This window comes from Corvus brachyrhynchos, unplaced genomic scaffold (genome assembly GCF_000691975.1).
Source record: "Corvus brachyrhynchos isolate BGI_N302 unplaced genomic scaffold, ASM69197v1 scaffold319, whole genome shotgun sequence".
In the NCBI taxonomy this organism is placed as follows: domain Eukaryota; kingdom Metazoa; phylum Chordata; class Aves; order Passeriformes; family Corvidae; genus Corvus; species Corvus brachyrhynchos.
In genome coordinates, this window is record NW_008246065.1 from 1,761,833 (window position 1) to 1,779,605 (window position 17,773).

Sequence of the window (17,773 nt, forward strand, 5' to 3'; positions counted from 1 at the left end):
TGATGGCTGAAATTCTGTATAATTCCCACCCAGTTTTTCAGGGAAGGCAGGACAAAAACTTGTCAGAAGATTTTCCAACTCACTGGATTAGCAATATTTGCAAAACATGGAGAAAACATCTGCATTTTACATAAGATGATGTAATCATAGTGGAGGAGACCTTTGGAAACAGGGAACTGTGTAATGGACGTGGTGTTGGAAACAGGAACTAGAGGGGGAGAGTTACTAAACTCATAAAAACTCAGAAAAAAAAGATAAATTCTCCAAATCAATATTTGATTTTCAGTCTGCATAAAAGAGAGGAAAGACATCAGAAGAAATATTATTACATGTCCAACAGAAATACATTTCTAATTGACCTAGGCCATTCTGCCTTTATAATGCTGATACCTGTGTTTCTGATTTTGTCTTACTAAAGACATTTTCTCAAACTGTCATTTTAAGCAGCATGTGCAAAATACAATCTTTTTTTTCCCGGGGCCAGCTTTTTTTCCTGGGCTCTGAAAGCACAGCTCTGATACAAATCTACATCTCTGTGTGCCTGCTGCATTAGTGATCATACGCAACGGCCTGTCTGCTGGGCGAGATTATGGGGATACTGCAGGCAGGGGGCAAGGGATCAGCCAGGATGTGTACAAACTTCAAATTGCTGGCTACACCCCTGACTGAAGTCTACATAAATTATGTCCACCACGTTCCCATCATTTATTTCTTTTGTCATTCCTTCAAAGAACTCGGTCATATTCTGTCTGACAGGATTTATTCTTGGTAAAACCATTGCTGATCTTCTTTTAATAACCCTTTCTCCGATAAATACCCAGCGCTTTCATCCCTAATGATTGATTCTCGTATCTTAACTTTCAGCAATATATCTGAGGAGAGCTATTGAAAAGCAAGTTTCATCTGCCAAGGCAAGTTTAAAGATGAACTCAGGTGGCTCTATGCTTAAATGTCTATGTATCTATTTATCATCTGTTAAGGTACAAACAGCTCATCATTACAACAACAACCACTGAAGATGAAAACGATATCCTTCACTCAGTCAATTCTAAAGCAGGAATCAAGTGTCTGGAAATAACAGTTTCACTTTTTTGAACATGAAAAGGAGAAAGCAACCCTTTATCACAGACTTTTTTCTGTCAGAAAACCATTTTCCCACCCTCTCCCTCAATACATGTCAGCTACAGCTAACACATATGTACTAAAAATGTGACCAGTTTGTTCTAATACAGACTCCCAACTTTTATAGGTTCAAGGTCCAAAAAGTACTGGTTTAACATATTTGATTGGTGAGACTTAATGATATAATAGCAGGCAATTAATTGAGGCTGTTGTATATTCTAGTATTCATATTGAGTTAGTTACTGACAGGTTTATTTCCTTCTGTTTTAAAACACAGAAAAAGCCCCATGGTATCTGCCCTTGCTCATACAAGTTTGCATGGCTGTGCCCACTCTAGAACTTGATAATGCAATTCCTTGTCAGAATTTTGTTGGTCTCACTACTGCACTGATGAAGAAACTTCAGTTAGTCTGGAACTCAGCTGCTGAAATTTTGACTGACACCATGCATGAAAATCACATTACCCTGGTTGTAAAAAACCTTCTCTGGCTACCTGTAAAGTACAGGATTATGTGTAAAGTCCTAGTTATTAACTTACAAGTCCTTAAATTGACTTGGGTTTGAATACCTCAGAGACATTCTGGAACCATACATCCCCAGTCGTTTTCTTTGGTCTCAGTCAATTGGATTAGTTCTTTTTTGGCTGAAGACATTGAGCTACAGGGCATTTTTAGTGTTTGCTCGCTCCTCATGGAATTCATTAACCATGGAGGTCAGACTGGCTGACTCACTAACATGCTCTAAATCTGAACTTAAGGTACACATTTTCAGATTGCTTATTAGGATGTATAAAAGGTGTATGATTATCTCTACTAAGTTGCAATAGTTTTTCACATCTGTACATATCCTTGAGTGTCAGTATTTCAGAGCTAGAATTAGTCTTGTCTCAGGTTTATTTTTCCTCTGTGCATCACAAGAAAAAAAAACCACTTTGTATTATTGCAACTTTTCCCAATAACTTTGTGAGGATCCGCAGAGAAAAGACTTGCCAGATGGAAATCCAATGCTTAGACAAGACAGTCCTACTTTTAAAGCACATTTGATAACATGATCTAGATCAATATTTCCAGGAAGCACAGCAGATGAAATAGAGAGCAACACTCTTTTTAAATTTTTGAAGTATTTAGTGCAAGTATTATGAGCATTTGCTTTTATGATATTTGTAACTTTTCCTTTTTCTCATGAGTACATGTCCAAAGAAATTTCCTTGGTTTAGCTGGTCTGCCCCATAGTAAATGAGCTCTGAATTCAGATAAATCAAATTAAACTCTGATCTAAATAATTATTAAGACTTAATCGGATCATAATTTTACTGTACTAAGAGGTCTTCTTATGACCTCCTGTGTGGTGTGACAAGACTTACATTCCACAGTGGCACTGCAGGTGGACATATTCTAAATTATGAAAGCAGAACAAACTTAAAAGGTTCACTAACAAGAGTCTAAGGGGATTTGATTTGACCCTTCCCCTGTGTCCCAGGGATAAGTCAACTGGCTACAGAGAGGATGATGCAATTGAAAGAGGGAGGCATGGATGCAGTTAATCCATGAACGTGCTCTCTATATTGGTATATCATCTAAAGAACAATTCCCTATCAGCAGTGTATGAATAACTGTGTCTTGAGCTTGCATGCCAACAGTTACGGGTAGATGTCATCACTTTAAAAAATAAAAGCTGTTTCTACAGACATGCAAGACAGATTGGTGAATTTGCCTGGTTTAAATTAGGCTGAGTGGTTCATGATGGTGTAAGGAGAGGAAAGATATTTTAATAAAACCAGCCAAATCAAACCTTCCCTGCCCAATCGACTTTTCACAGAACAGGTTGACAGGGTATTAAAAGCTGTTCCATTGCATTCTGCATGTGAAAAGGGTGCCTAGCATCTAGATTTAATAGAGCCCTAAATAGCTATAGATAATTTATTCTAGTTATAGCTTTAAGTTCTGTTTTTCAGAGAATATGAGTCTTACAAAAATGGTTTCCATGCAAATCAAAACCAGCTGAAAGCTTGCCAAGGCCAAGATGTAATTTAAGATGGCATTTAAGCTGCTCTGTCTTTTCTCTCTCTAGAGATATCATCATAAAATAAAAGAATTCATCAGGTAATGTTTTCTTCATTATTCAACCGCACAATTCTGAAGTGAAAAAGTTAATTAGATATACAGTGCTGTTGACACATAGTTTATTAGGAGATTCTGATTAATTATCTATGGTAAAAGGTTTTTATATAGTCATAATTAATTTATATTTCAGGAAAAAAGGCAAACAGACAGTACACAGATTTTTATTATTGCTTCCCTCTGACAAATTTATCAAAGTAGTTCTGAAGTTCTGTTGAACCTACTGCCCTTCATTGTTACTTTATAAAGTGGGAAACAGACATCTAAGAGCACAACTAACACTCACTTCCCTGGGAGTCATCTTAACATTCTCAAACCATTTTAGACACATCTTGCTTTGGAATACATTGAACCAGCAATGCAAAATTTGGATGTAACACACAAATTGCCTTCTGAATTTTCATAGTTCCTTCTATGCAATTGACCTGACTTATAGTAGGACTCAGGTAAAAAGTTGATTATTCCACATTTCTTTAATTTTGCATATTGAGTATTATTTACAAGAGTTAGACATATTCCCTTAATCTATTGTCGTGTTAGTTCCAGAGTTGTGCTCATCTCAAGCCCAAACTCCCCTGGCAGACCTCATAAGTGATACACTTTGATTTACGTTTTCAACAACACTGGAATGAGTTAACTGGTGCAGCAGGCAAAGAGACAAACTCCAGCAAATTCAAGTGCATAGGAAAAATGCAAGTTGCTCAAACCATATGGTACACAAAAAGTGAACCTTGACTCAAGGACAGACAACAAATGAAGTCACAGAGTTTAACTGGTGTATCTTCACTAAATTACTGGTGAGGATTAATTTAATCCAAATAAAAGAAAAAACTCTCAGAGAAAATGTCACTGATCTTTGAGACAATCTTTAAACTGTATCACTGTGTATTCAGGTTATTAGCCATAGCACCTACATACTATGATACAAAGATTCATTCCTTGTGAAACAAACACACTATGAAGCCATGTTTGAATATGAGGCTAAAGGTAGAAGCACACATGCAATCACCAGATACTGATCAGGGTTTGTAAATCACTTATTCTGAGAGAGACTTAGAGACAAAGTGTCCTCCTGGGATGTTCATCCACAACTACTGGACACAGCAGGACTCTCTCCAATATAATTTGGCCCAATCCTTTGAAAATGCTCAGGTGGCACTTCAGCCATGGGTAGAATTAGAAAGACTGCCAAAACCACTGTTTCTACTTTTTCTTCCACAAAAACCTTAGTGATAAAAAGTAGTTCAGAAAAGCTGAATGCAGGATTCCAAGTAATGTCCATTCAGTTTCTGGTTAAGCTTATTTGATGCAGTCCATTACTCAGAATGATTTAGAGCTATAAAAAATGTTACAATAGTGAAGATTCCTGAATAAATAATTCTCAATTAAGTGTTAGCACCTAATTATATTAACTTATAGTAATTACTGATTCAATTATGAAATTGAAGATTAACCTGAAAATGCAGACTGGCTAATTTATTTTTATGATAGCTATGCACTAATAGCACATGTAGTTGGGCTTCTCTGCGCACAAGCAAGGTAGGGTTAATTTTAACACTCTTTGAGGAAGCTAGATTGTCTTGCCACACTTGAAGAATATCTGACTAGAACACATACTGGATTGTGTCTGACACGATGTTCCATTTATTATTCTATAGTCTCATAGCACAGAAATAGGGGAAGTAATAGACCTTGCTTTTTATCATCTCTGTTTATGGTTTTATTTTTTTCAGTCAAAATTTGCATGGGGCATTTCATGACCGTCTGACTTTTATAGTAAGTACAAGAAGCAAACATATTCCATGATACATTTGTGTTTGGATTTTGTCTTGTGAACAGGAAAGTTAGAGAATGGTTTATTGGTCAGTTTGGTTACAGGGGAGAATAGGTTCAACTGTTAGTCCAAATGACATCAGTTAAGTATTTAGGGAAAGCTTTTGACTATTAAGAACAGTGAGATAGAGTAAGATAAAGATGACATAGTAAAGCTTTCTTTGGGTTGGGAAAGATAGACTAGATGAACTTAAAAAGTTCCTTCCAGACCTCATATTTTATGAAATTGTGTAAAATAAGATTTCTGGTGTTTTGAGCTCTCATGTAATCTCATGATTACATATTTTCTTTCCATATGCGTGTGACTAAGGAAAGGGTTTTACCACCGATTTGTACTTTAAAGTCAAATGACTAAAAAAATAACAGCATGCCTTGGAATCTCCACCAGGTAATTTCTCCCAATCCAAATTTTCAGTGATGATTTCCTTATTGTGCTACTTACAATAAATATCATGATTCTCAACTACGAAGATAACAAGCTGCATTTGTGAGTGGTGCATGTCGCATATTTAAGAAGTAACAAAGCAATAAAGATTACTTCACGTGTACAGATTATGTATTATTTGTTAGTGTGTCACTTCCAGAACTCTTTCTTTTCCAAGGGAAAGTATAAAAAACATGTGATTAGCTATGACGCTTTATATGTTAGCTTTTACCCAGATAAATGTCAGATTTAGGTAATCCCATAGGATCTATGCTTCAAATACTTAGAAGCATGACTCTGGAAGTTTAAGAAAATACATACATATATATTATTGAGATTAGTACACCAAATAGCACAGTCCTGCAATAATAATGTATGGGGCAGATTGAGTTTAACAACCTTCTCTGAACATTTCCTATGTGAATTAGTGGAAACCAAGTATATGGGAAAGGGGAGTGGATTATTCACTAAAGGCAACCAATAAATGGTTAAATAAATAAATAAATGTTGTTTCTCCCTAGTCCATCTCTATCTTAGCATGTTCTTTAAAATTTCAGTCTCAAGTATATTCCTAACTTTCAGGAAGATAAAATATAGTACATATGGCTTCCAAGAATGACTGCTGTGGGTAATTCCTTTCATTCCAATGCATGGACTTCTGCACAAGTAATTGGTTTTTCCTTGATCCTTCCTTTTTGTTTATATTTTTTATAAGTTTTAAGTGAATACTTGAGAGGACTGCTGTACAGATCTTACTTCTTTGGCACTTACCTCGTTGCTATACAAGAAATAGGAAAATTTCAGGCAATTTGTGCTTTTTACTTGTTTTCCTCATCAGAGTGTCAAACTGGAAAAAATATAAAGAGTTTAAAGATAATTTTAAAAAGTAACTTTTTTGGTAAAAACCCATTTGTGTTTTGAAGGAAGTCAGATCATGTTTATACATAAACCTGTCGCTACCCAACACAATGTAAACAAGTTTGATAGGAGTTCACTGATCCTTTCTACCTCATGACTCATGTACTGCATGTTTCAGTTACTTCCAAAACACACTGTATTACTCTGCATTCTCATAAACACTAAATATTTTAAGAACTCTTTCCTTTTAAGAAGTTGGCAATTAGAATGCATGAAAGCACCGTAGGGGAGGCAATTGAGCTTTCCAATACAAAACAGAATTTGACACTGGCTGTGTGGAAGTGTGAACAGCAAGGTTAACCTTGCACTCAACTCCTCCCTTTCCCACTGCTGCTAAAACCTATTTCTTGCTGATGGTTAACTCACAAATGCAAAAATTACATACCTGTCTTCCAACCACACACAGCTGCACAGATCTCACTGATGATCCAACCATCTGCAAAATGCAGCAGCCGCTTAATGAAGAAATTCAAAGCACTCTTAAAAAATAATATTTTATTTGCCAAGTGGTGCCTGAACCTCAAAAGAGGCATCCATTCTTTGGGACTCTGGATTAACAGCATTGGATCCAATTTGGGAACCTAAATGGGCAGGCCAGCCTGCTTTAATATTTCTGAGTTTCATCAAGGGCCTGATACAAACCAGCCTGGATTTGATTCCTACACCAAAAGACAGGCTAGAGGAATCAGTCTTACTGGTGTCTACCCATAATAAAACAGTGGCAGTAAGGAAGGTGCAAGCCTTAAAAAAAACCCCAAACCACTCAGAAAACCACATCAATTAGACTTCTGCTGTTTACGCACAGCTCAATATATAGAAAATATGTGACTGGGACTTTCTGACACTTTGAAATAGATGAAACTAAATATATGAAGAATTTAGAGTAGGAACACTAAATTTAGAACCTAAAATACTCAGCACTCAAATTCAAGTGGGCCCTTATCAAAGCATATATTTTCCCGGGGGGGAAAAAAAAAAGGAAGAAACAGAGCAATAGTATGCAGTTTTGAAGAAAAAAACCAAGGATGAAAAAAATATCCTGGGTTCTTACAACATAGATGATGGGCTGTTAAGAGATAAGGGATGGTGTAGATGATGTCTCCATCACTTAAGCTCCATTTTTCTCTTGGAAACCAGCTCTGTGTAAACTGCAAATAGGCAAGACAACGCTTAATCAGAAAAGAATAGGGTTTCATTTATTGTAAGCATCACATTTAATTTTTTACCAAAATTCCAACCCTAAAGCTTTTGGGGAATTACTCTTGAAAAATGATGAGACACAACAAACCCATGGTTAAATGAGCTAAATTATGATGATCTGTCTGACACTCTCACGTAGAAGTAAGAAGAAACATTTTCCAAAATGTGTGTTGATTTACAACCATTAATTCCTTTCTTTATTTAAACAAATAATTCTTCTTGACATGTTTATTTCTAATCAAAGACCATTTAAGATATTGAAAGAAATTAAACAGCACTCACTTAACATTGTGTGTTCAGGACTCCTTCATCCTCCCGAATATACACACCAATTACCTTACCTTTTGCAGTGACTCTTCTATCCCAAAGAATCCCAATGTGCTTGGCAAATATAATTAACAATATGGCATGTCAACGTCCACTGTTGATATGCAACTGCTATTTCTGAAGCTGTCAGCACTTGGCAATACTGTGTAAATGTTTAAAACTAAAGTGAAGAATTGGTTATCAGTCTAGGGGGCAAATATAATCATTGAACTTGGAATTTGATCAGGATTAAGCCCTTGGGTTTACAACCCTGCTCTTCTTACTGCATTCCCATGGTATCTTGATGGTTAGCATCCTTTCACTGAACAATGGATAATGATGTTTGATTGGGTGACTGCATCAGAAGGAAGGATAATGTACAATGAACAAGCCTGGTTTGTGTTTTGCTTTATTGTTTGGTTTTCTTTAATATGAGAGTTCAAATATTATACCAAAATACCGATTGGTATAATTAAAAGGAAAGCAGTTTTGGGGTAGGGATAGGCTGGATAGGGAGAGGCTGGTTTGGGGTAGGGATAGGCTGGTTGCAACTGTAGCATCTGGAAGCTGCTCACTCCTGTCCTTTCTGGATGTGCCCCCTTTGAAGGGATTATCAGCAGCCAGCTCCAGGCAGTCCCCTGGGTACCAGCTGGCATGTTCCTGACACACTGCTGACAGTAAAATGAGTTGATTATTGTAGCTACAGAGACCTGGCACTTTGGAAGAATCTCACACTGGTCACTCAGGTTGTCCATATGGCCTGACAAGCTGGTAGCCAACAAGGACTATCACAGGATACATTAAAACACAGCACAAGGCATTGCAGCTGGAATGCCCAATGATTGCGTGGTTCACAAATTGTGTTTTGTGAAACAATAAATGCTGTTTACTTTCCCTGGTTATAAAAGAGGCTACGAGAATTCCTGGGTTGTTCCAAAAATGTAAAACAGGATCAGCAGTAAAAGATGTTGAAGCAGCAGCGTTTCCCTGAGAAGCAGCCAACTTAGAAGTGGAATATGGATTAGTGTCATCAGGAGCAGCAGCAAGAGCTGCACAGGCAGTCTGATGGGGCACTTTCTTCTCACATCATTCTGAGGCTCTACAGCTGAGCCACTCAGAAAATTACAGCTGAAAAAATTTTGTCCAGAAATATCAAGCAGATTTGCACCTTCTCTACACTCTGAATTTTACAGGTTACTGAATAAAGATGAATGAATATCTTATGTAGCAGGTGGAATTTCGATCTCCCGAAAAGAAAAAAATAGCTCCACTACCATAAACAGCAATGGCATGAACTAGAGTTTGATGTGCCATACAGGGTCTTTGCAGAAGTCTGTAATCTCTTGTCGGATGAGGAGAATAAAAGCTCTTTTTAAACAATTCAGTCAATCTCTTCTTTTTTTTTTATTTGCAAAAAATGTAGGTGTTAAGTCTCTAACGTTGTGATATAACAAGGAAACACTCAATGAATTACCTTAACATGTCATTTTGAGATTATTTAAATATTCTTATTAAATATAAACACAAAATATACTAGGAATCAGCCTTCCACACTGGTTCAGTGGTAGCATTAATTTCAGTCTCTAACTGGCTGTAGTCAACAAGGCTTCAGAGAGTTGCGAATCTACTTCTCTTAGTTGAAACTGGCCATCAAGTTCAAAAACTATAAAGGCAGCAGTTACCAAATGATTGATGTCTGACTGGAAGACCAAGCAATATTTATACTGGGAGTTTTTGAAGTGGCAAAAAGCTCCAAAAGCTCAATAATGTGGGGTCTTTTTCAATATTAAATCATTTGGAGTTACCATAGGGCAAATTTAGACCACCTGACAAGGTTCTGTTTAAAAAAAGTATTCTGCAAGTCTGGGTTTACTTTCTAAGATGTCTCAAGGCAGGCACCTGAAATTGCAAGTAGCAGAATACTTTAGAAAACCTTAGCTTCTATTTCCAAAGCACAGAAAGTTATTATTCATGCTGACTTTCAGACATGAAAAAGCCTTATTTACTCACCACACATACTCAGAACCACATGACTACTTTCTTTGCTCTTGTCTGGATTGAGTTGGTTTTTCACTGTGTCCTTATTTTGGTCACTGAAGCTTGCTTCTATATAAATTTTTGTAATCTTATTCACATTCTAAAGAAGCTGAAGAATCCAAAGTAATAAGTTATCCAATATGGAGATCTATAGTTATTTACCACTACAGCATTAGCTTTAAAAGACCTTAATGCTACCTAAAGAGCTGCTAATTCTTTGTTTTGTAAAGACTCCTTGTCTTGACATTGAAAACTTTCTTGTGTTCTTCTGTTTAAGGTGAAATATCTCTGGCCATGAAGAACCCAGCTCTGTAAGATGGAAAGCAAATAACAGAGTATGAAATTCCTCCTTGTTCATCAACTGTCCATTCCATGGTGTAACATAATCCCATGGCTTTTACTGCCTGGCACATCCTGGGACCAGGTGAAAAATAAGACAATTCCTAATTTTAATACTAAAGAACATCTCTAACCAGAGAGTTCTTTTACCCCTATGTGTTACTCCCTTGTGCCATCAGGAAACAAGGCAAACTTCTTATCCTCATCTTACAGATGGGAACAAATACTGAGGAAGCAGGAGCAAGTGGCCTATCAAATCTGTGGGTGATATCAGTATCACAAGCAGGAGCTCATAACTTCCAAATCAGGCCAGTAACCTCCAACTGTGATCATAGGTCCCTTAAAAATAGTCAAATTGACCACACAGTCATAATAACCATGCATTTAAATTAGCCAGTTTGTTATCATAATTACAAGTTTAATCTGAATTCTGTGTGTGCAATAAAATTTACAACTACCTCAAATATGTTTCTCATAGCGGAGTGCAATTTTTAGTTTCTTGACACTCTGTAGATATCAGGAAAGGGTTACTGTGATCCCTATGTGTTTTAATATGCCCTAAACGTAAGTGAATCAAGATGAAAAAATCCAAGAACCAAAGGCAATCCCATAATCCATACTCTCTGTGCTGTTCATTTCCTAAGGAGTGTTCTATATGGGGGAAATTATCTGTATTATCTGTATATTATAACAGAACATATCTATTTTCCATCCACTACATTTTTCCCCCCTTCAAACTGTACTCCCTCTGTCGGTATAATCAAAAGATGGCCAGTTGTCCTCAAAGAGAAAAATACAGTAAACATCTGAATTTATATATTTCATCCTACATTTTTTAGCAAAATACACCAAAAATCAACATAATTATTATAGATTCTTAGAAACGAGTTAGGCCTTAACAGTTAACTACCTCATTTTATTCTAAAATTCAACAAACTCTGAGAAAATCTCTTTTTTTATACAATCTTTTGGATATGTCATTTGCCATTTATATTTTATGGCCTTAAGGAAAAAAAAAGTTACAAAAAGGTATTAATGCAAGATAATAAAGCTGCATTCTATAAATCTATAGCAGCTTACAGTAATCATTAAAGCATGCAAAACTCTTTCATCTATTCAAAAATATGCAGTGCACAGAATGCCTGCTAAGGTGCATGACAAGTCAGAGTTAAATATATATTAATAAATGAATTAGCTTCATAAATAATAGCCATAATGACATTTTAGGAGACAATAAGTCTGAGGATTGTCAGAAAATGGTTGATGTATGAGCTTCACGTCTCAGTGATTCTTCAAAATGAATAGGCTTTGCGAGATAGTTCAGACCCACGACCAGCCTATTTCCTTGAATAATTTACTTGTTGTCAATTTGTACAGCCACATTACACATGCAAATTGTGCTGCCTGTGCAAACACCACTTGGAGATGATAAAAACAAATTTACGAAGGCTATAGAGGAAGGATTTATTTCACTTTCTCGCCCAGGTCAAGCAATACATGTATCTGACGATTGTGTGTACCCAATTTTGTTGTAATTATATCAGCAAATTATTCTTTATAATCTTATTATTTTTAGCAGTCTCCTTGTGCTTGGGATAATTAGCTTTCTTCACTCAGTGTAAAAACAATTCAACTTGCCAGCTAGGCAGGGCACAGCTCCATTATCTGTTTTGGGTTTAAATTTATTCCCTATATTCTTGGACACTTTGTGTAAATTAAAAATTTCATAGTCCCTAATACTGTACACGCTGTTCATTCAGTGATGAATTAAGGTCCCTAAACCTCTACGTTTGCTATTAGATATCTCACCCACTTTATATGTTAATCTGTGCTAATGAATTCCACAACCCCTAGCCACAGCGAGATGACTAAAATTATTACCACTTACAGAGATATGCCTTTTTCATTTAAAGTTCAATTCAAATTGCTCCCATAAACAGTCTGCCACACAAAGATACCTCCTTTAAAGAAGAGTTACTTACCTGTAAGTAGAGTTCTCTGAAGGTAGCACTATCTTTGGATACACATTCCACAGCCACGTGACCCCTGGTTTGTGGCAGGGTGGAGTGGATCCATCCCTTGATAGTTAAGACTTTTTCCTCAAGGCACTTCATTACCTCTGCAGCCCCTGTGCCTCAAGGGTTCTTTATATCACAGCCTGTCAACACAACCACCCCTCACTTTTGGAAGGCCCTGGACCAGGCTGAAGAGCAGAGAGGCTCCTTAGAGTGGTGGCCACTGTGTTGAGGGAACATCTACACAGCGGCTCTGTACTGAGCAAGTCTCAGGTGTGTGTCTCCTTCCCTCTCAGGATTGCTACCTATGAGCCTTCACGGCAAGAACAGCAAATCCAGTGAAACAAAACCACAGAAGGCAATGAAAAAACTGGCACGGAATTACATGTGTAGCACAAGAGTCACCCAGCTGTCAGCTTGCCCATGGAGCAGCTTCTTGCACTTCACAGAAAGCCTGGCTACACAACAAAAATTCTACCGCTCTGAAAAGGAAAATAATTTAAACATTACAGTTTTCTCAGTGAAGGAGCACAGCAATACCCTCTGATGAGCGATTGTGTTTCAAACCAGTAGAGGGCATTGGCATACACAGAGACCAAATAGGTTCGTTACAGGAGCTTGAAAAATCAGCTGTTATTCATAAAAATGAAACAATAGCACACTTCAAATACAGTACCAAGTATCAAAACCAGCCCTTCAAAGTTAAATCAACACAAAAATAAAACTATTGAGATTCTTATAAGACTTTCCAAGTATATAGACCTTTATTGCAGTACAAATACTAAACTAATTAATTTTACCTAATATCCTTGAAAAGTAGTTAAAATAGTGTTGTTTTTTTCACAAACTAAACCAAGTAGAGGTCAAGTACTTTGCCCTAGCTCCATATCTGAGTGCCACATGAGCTGTAAGACTCACTATTGTACTCCTAAACAACACCCATTAATACACAAAGCAAAACTCTCTTAGAGGTTAAGAAAACTGCTTTCTGACTCTTTTTGTGTAAAAACAGTCAGGTGATACTCCATTTGGTAATATGGCAGAAGGGTGTTTCTCTTCTATCCCAGAGAAACCCATCCAAGATCCAAATCCAGCATAAAGATTTTGTGTTCATTACAACAAAATTGGGATTGATATATTTGGATCAATGAAATTTGTCCAATACTAGGTGAAGAACCTCCTATTGCAGTAAATTACATGACTTCAGGTTCCATAAAACATATCCTGCACTCAAAATAACAAAGGCAGAAGCAGAGGGGTCAGGTGAGAAAACAACAGTGCTCAGGCCCCAAGGGAAACCCAAGGGGATGAATAAATGCTATGACAAAACGAGAAGTGAACTTCACACCCTCACTGCCTACCCTTGCTGGGATCCAGTCAAGTCAGGTTAAGGTTGGTATGAGTACATCTACAACAGCTCATTTATGTTTTTGCCTTCTGCAAAAAAACTTATTCTAGAGAACCCAGATCATCAGCACCTTGAAGTGCTTACATCTTTTTGTCAGATCTACACTGCAAAATTAATTTGTCTAATTGTTATTTGTTCCTTGGCTTGACCCTGTGAAATCCAGTGCAGCCCTGGCTGGTGTCTGTTGATGCCCTGAACATTGCAAACAGGCTCAAAACCTTCAGAGTTTATGCTCACAACAGACAAGGGTGATGAAAACTCTTCCACCAGTGAGGCAGTAAAGTTGGAAATACCTTGTTCATTCCTCACAGGAAGCCTGTGGCAAGAATGATAACTGAGTACAGATCTTCCAAGCTTCAATATGGAATTCTGAACAGAAGGTCTTACTTCCTCCCTGAGCACTCACTGTGTGTTAGTGCTTTAGAGATGCCTTTTTTAAAGAGTAGACAAAGCAACTTGTTCATGGGGTGCTGATGCTTAAAACCACAGACATTTCTTTCTGATCCTGTGGTCAGAATTTTCATCAAAATGCAAACCTCAGAGGAGCAAGGACATTGTAAAAGGTGCCATGAAAATATTCTCATTAAAAGCTCAGAGCTTGATGCCACATTAATCAGTTATATACTTCTCTAAAATAAGAAAATTTAGAAACATCTGGGCAGACTTGCTTAGATCTTATATAGCAGAGTATGTGGAAAAAAAGGCATCTGTAAACCTTTTAACTGACTTTAAATATTCATTTGACTGTAATTATTTCAAAGGATTGATAAAAAGTATATTTCAAGTTAGCAACAAATTAAAAGTTTAGGAAAGAAAACTTAGAGGCTATTTTATTGTCTTTACATCTCTCTTTAAAATCGTATTAATTTTCCTTTCCAACACTATTTTATTGTATTAAAATATAACCATGTTAGAAAAATTTCTCATTATGCTGGCAAAAATGAATACAAGGTAGATAGTATACTAACACAATGACTGTAATCTGCTAATACAATAAGGCCTTCCTATTATGTTTAAACAAGAATCCAGTTCTTGATCATTTTGACATCGTTTGAAAACACCGTCTCAAAAGGATAAAATGTAGCATATTTATATGCTTAAGAAGAAGTTTCTTATGTCCTCATTTGCTGCTAAAAAAATCCAGATAATAATGCAAAATTTATGTTGGAATAGATTCCATTTCTGCACTAGGAAAATGTATGTATTTTGTGGAAATAAGCATGTAGAGGATTATTTGTGATTAGCTAGACCATGGCTTCAAACCCTTATGCAAGGAACTAGTTCAGGCTTTCGGTGTGTTCTATAGCTGGTCTGAAAATGAGAATTGCACTGTGACAACCTGCCATGAGGGCCTGGCACACACACAGCCATCAGCTTTTCTGGTGTCTGACAACTCTGACCACGTCTGTGACTGGTACTCATTAAGAGAGTTTCAGAAAGAACCCAAAACACATCTGACAAAGTACAGTATAACAACTGGGACTCACATTAGTGTCTGTAACTACTCAACAGCAGCTAAAGGAAGAGTTAAAGAGAGATAAAGAGAAAATTGACTAGAACCTGAAAAAATCATAGCGATCCTAGAAGATTCAAATTAAACTTGATATTACATCTAATTGCAATAGTTTTTCCTTTTAAAGTTCAAGTCGTTTTTAATAATAGCATCAGAAATATCTGAGCTGTAATTACTGTGTTGTGCCAGTTTGATGTTCCATGAGAACCCCAGAGGCATGACTTGTTTCACTCATGAGAGTCATTGTTTGGCAGGTCTTCAGGACAGGAATTCAAGTGAGAAAGGAAGTTAGATCAGTTGACCAAAAGGAAATAAATCAGATTATTTGAATATTTGCTCAATGGGGAACAGAAGATTGCCATCAGAAAAATTCGACACTGAATCAAGTATTGGCCACAATAGCAGCCATCACAAATTTGATGTAGGGACATCAGAGTTGGTCACAAGGTTGCACTGCCTTCTATTTTCTTCTGCAGATAAAAATACTCTACACATTGTTTCAACACAAAAACCCAACAGTAAGTTCCAAATTCTGGTAAGTAGCCAACAATCTCTTGTAGTTTCATCAAGCACTGACTTTGTGGACACAAATGCTTCTGGGCTAATGAAAGTCAGGCAGGAGCTCTTGCCACCATTTTTCCTATGGAAGAACCTGTGAGAAGTCAGAATTTTTTTTGTGGAAGGACTGGAGATTATCCTGAAAATGTGTCTTTTAAAATGACAAATACAATTATTTTGCAATTAGAAAATGAAGTTAATGTGGATATTTGAGTACTTCATTTGTGTGTACTACCAGTGCCATTCTTGCTATGGATTGGTTGTGGATACTAAATAAGGAGTACGATGTTTGGATACAAATTGTGTCATGAAATTAGATTTGCCTTCTTAAAATGTATCCCTACCAAATATACAAATTTACAGGTCATAAGGATGTCACACACCTTTCAGTTTTTTGAGAGTGTTCAAATTTGGTGACATTAAGAAAATATCATATAACCTAACGGTCTAACAACTCACTAGAACAAATGGCAATGAATATCCTGTATCAATACAGTTATTAATTACCAGTTATCTGTGTACCAAATACAACCAATTATTCAATGTAAATAAAATAACTCTCTTAAAAATTGATTTCCCAGATGAGAGGAAAATCTAGTTAGCAAGCTGAGTGTGAAATTTACATGTAGTTCATGAAAAAGTGATTACTTGCGGAATTAATTGATTTTAGAAATGAATCTGAGGATGTAAAATTATGGCATAAAAAGGAAAACAATCTGAAGATCCGATTTATGTCCATGAGAAAGGCATTTAGATTTTCCTTCCATGCACAGCCAATCCCAGAAGCTGGGATCAACCAAGAAATTCCTACTTGAAGCCATATTCCCTATTATCCACCTTCATAACACTTGCCCTTTTCTCATTCTTCTCATGTTTGTCCACAACTGGGTTGTGTCATGATTTAGGGTCAACAATTCGTTTCTCAAAAGTCTCATTATCCTATTGAGATACAGTTTGCAACGTGTCAAACTGTCACTCAAAAGTACATCTTCTCACTATTTATTTCAAAGACGGGAAACCTCCTGTCTTTCAGACACATTTCAGTGCTAGTGATGTCAGCCTTATCCCTTCATCTTTTCCTCGTGCCTCCCTTCCTGTTGCTCCTTGTATACAAGATGTTCTTGCTGAATCATATTCAGGCTGCTCCTAAATACTTGTGTCGTCTGCCGCACCTATGAAAGCTGAAAGGACAAAGTGTAACAGTCCTCCAGATAAACAGCCCCTTTGCCCTGCACAGACTTTGCATTTTTGTGGTTTTCTCTTTACCACATTAATCCAAGGCAATACTGGGAACTTTGTAAGGGTTTTTCGATTATTAGTATGACCCTCGCCATTCCATCCCAGCATAAACATTTTGGTGGGGCTTAACTACAAGGCTTACTGTTGGAAGAGATGCCATAGTCCTTTATGGCAGTAAGGATTGCTGTACTTGATGCTTGTCTTTCTTCTGAAAGAAGCTCAAGTCTGATGAGGAGCACCTGAGGGAGCTGGGGATGTTTAGTCTGGAGAAAAGGAGGTTCAGGGGAGATCTTATTGCTCTCTACAACTCTTTGATGGGAGGTTGGAGGCAGATTGGCGTCAGGCTCTGTTCCCAGGGAATAAGAAACACGATGAGAGGAAATGGCCTTATGTTGCATCGAGATTTAGATTGGACATTAGGAATAATATCTTTACTGAAAGGGTGACGAAACATTGGAATGGGCTGTCCAGGGAGGCGGTGGAGTCACCGGCCCTGGAGGTGCTCAAGGAAAGACTGGCTGCAGCACCCGGTGTTATGGTCTGGTTAACACAGTGGCATTGGGTCATAGGTTGGACTCTGCGATCTCGGAGGCCTTTTCCAATCGAAATGATTCTGTGACTCTGACGACTCCTCGCCGGCACACGTTGTCCCATCAGCTCCCCCGGGCGTGCTCCAAAGGGCGCAGCAATCGCTCCGCTCCGCTCCGCTCCCCTCACAGCCACAGCGGCCCCGTCCGCCCG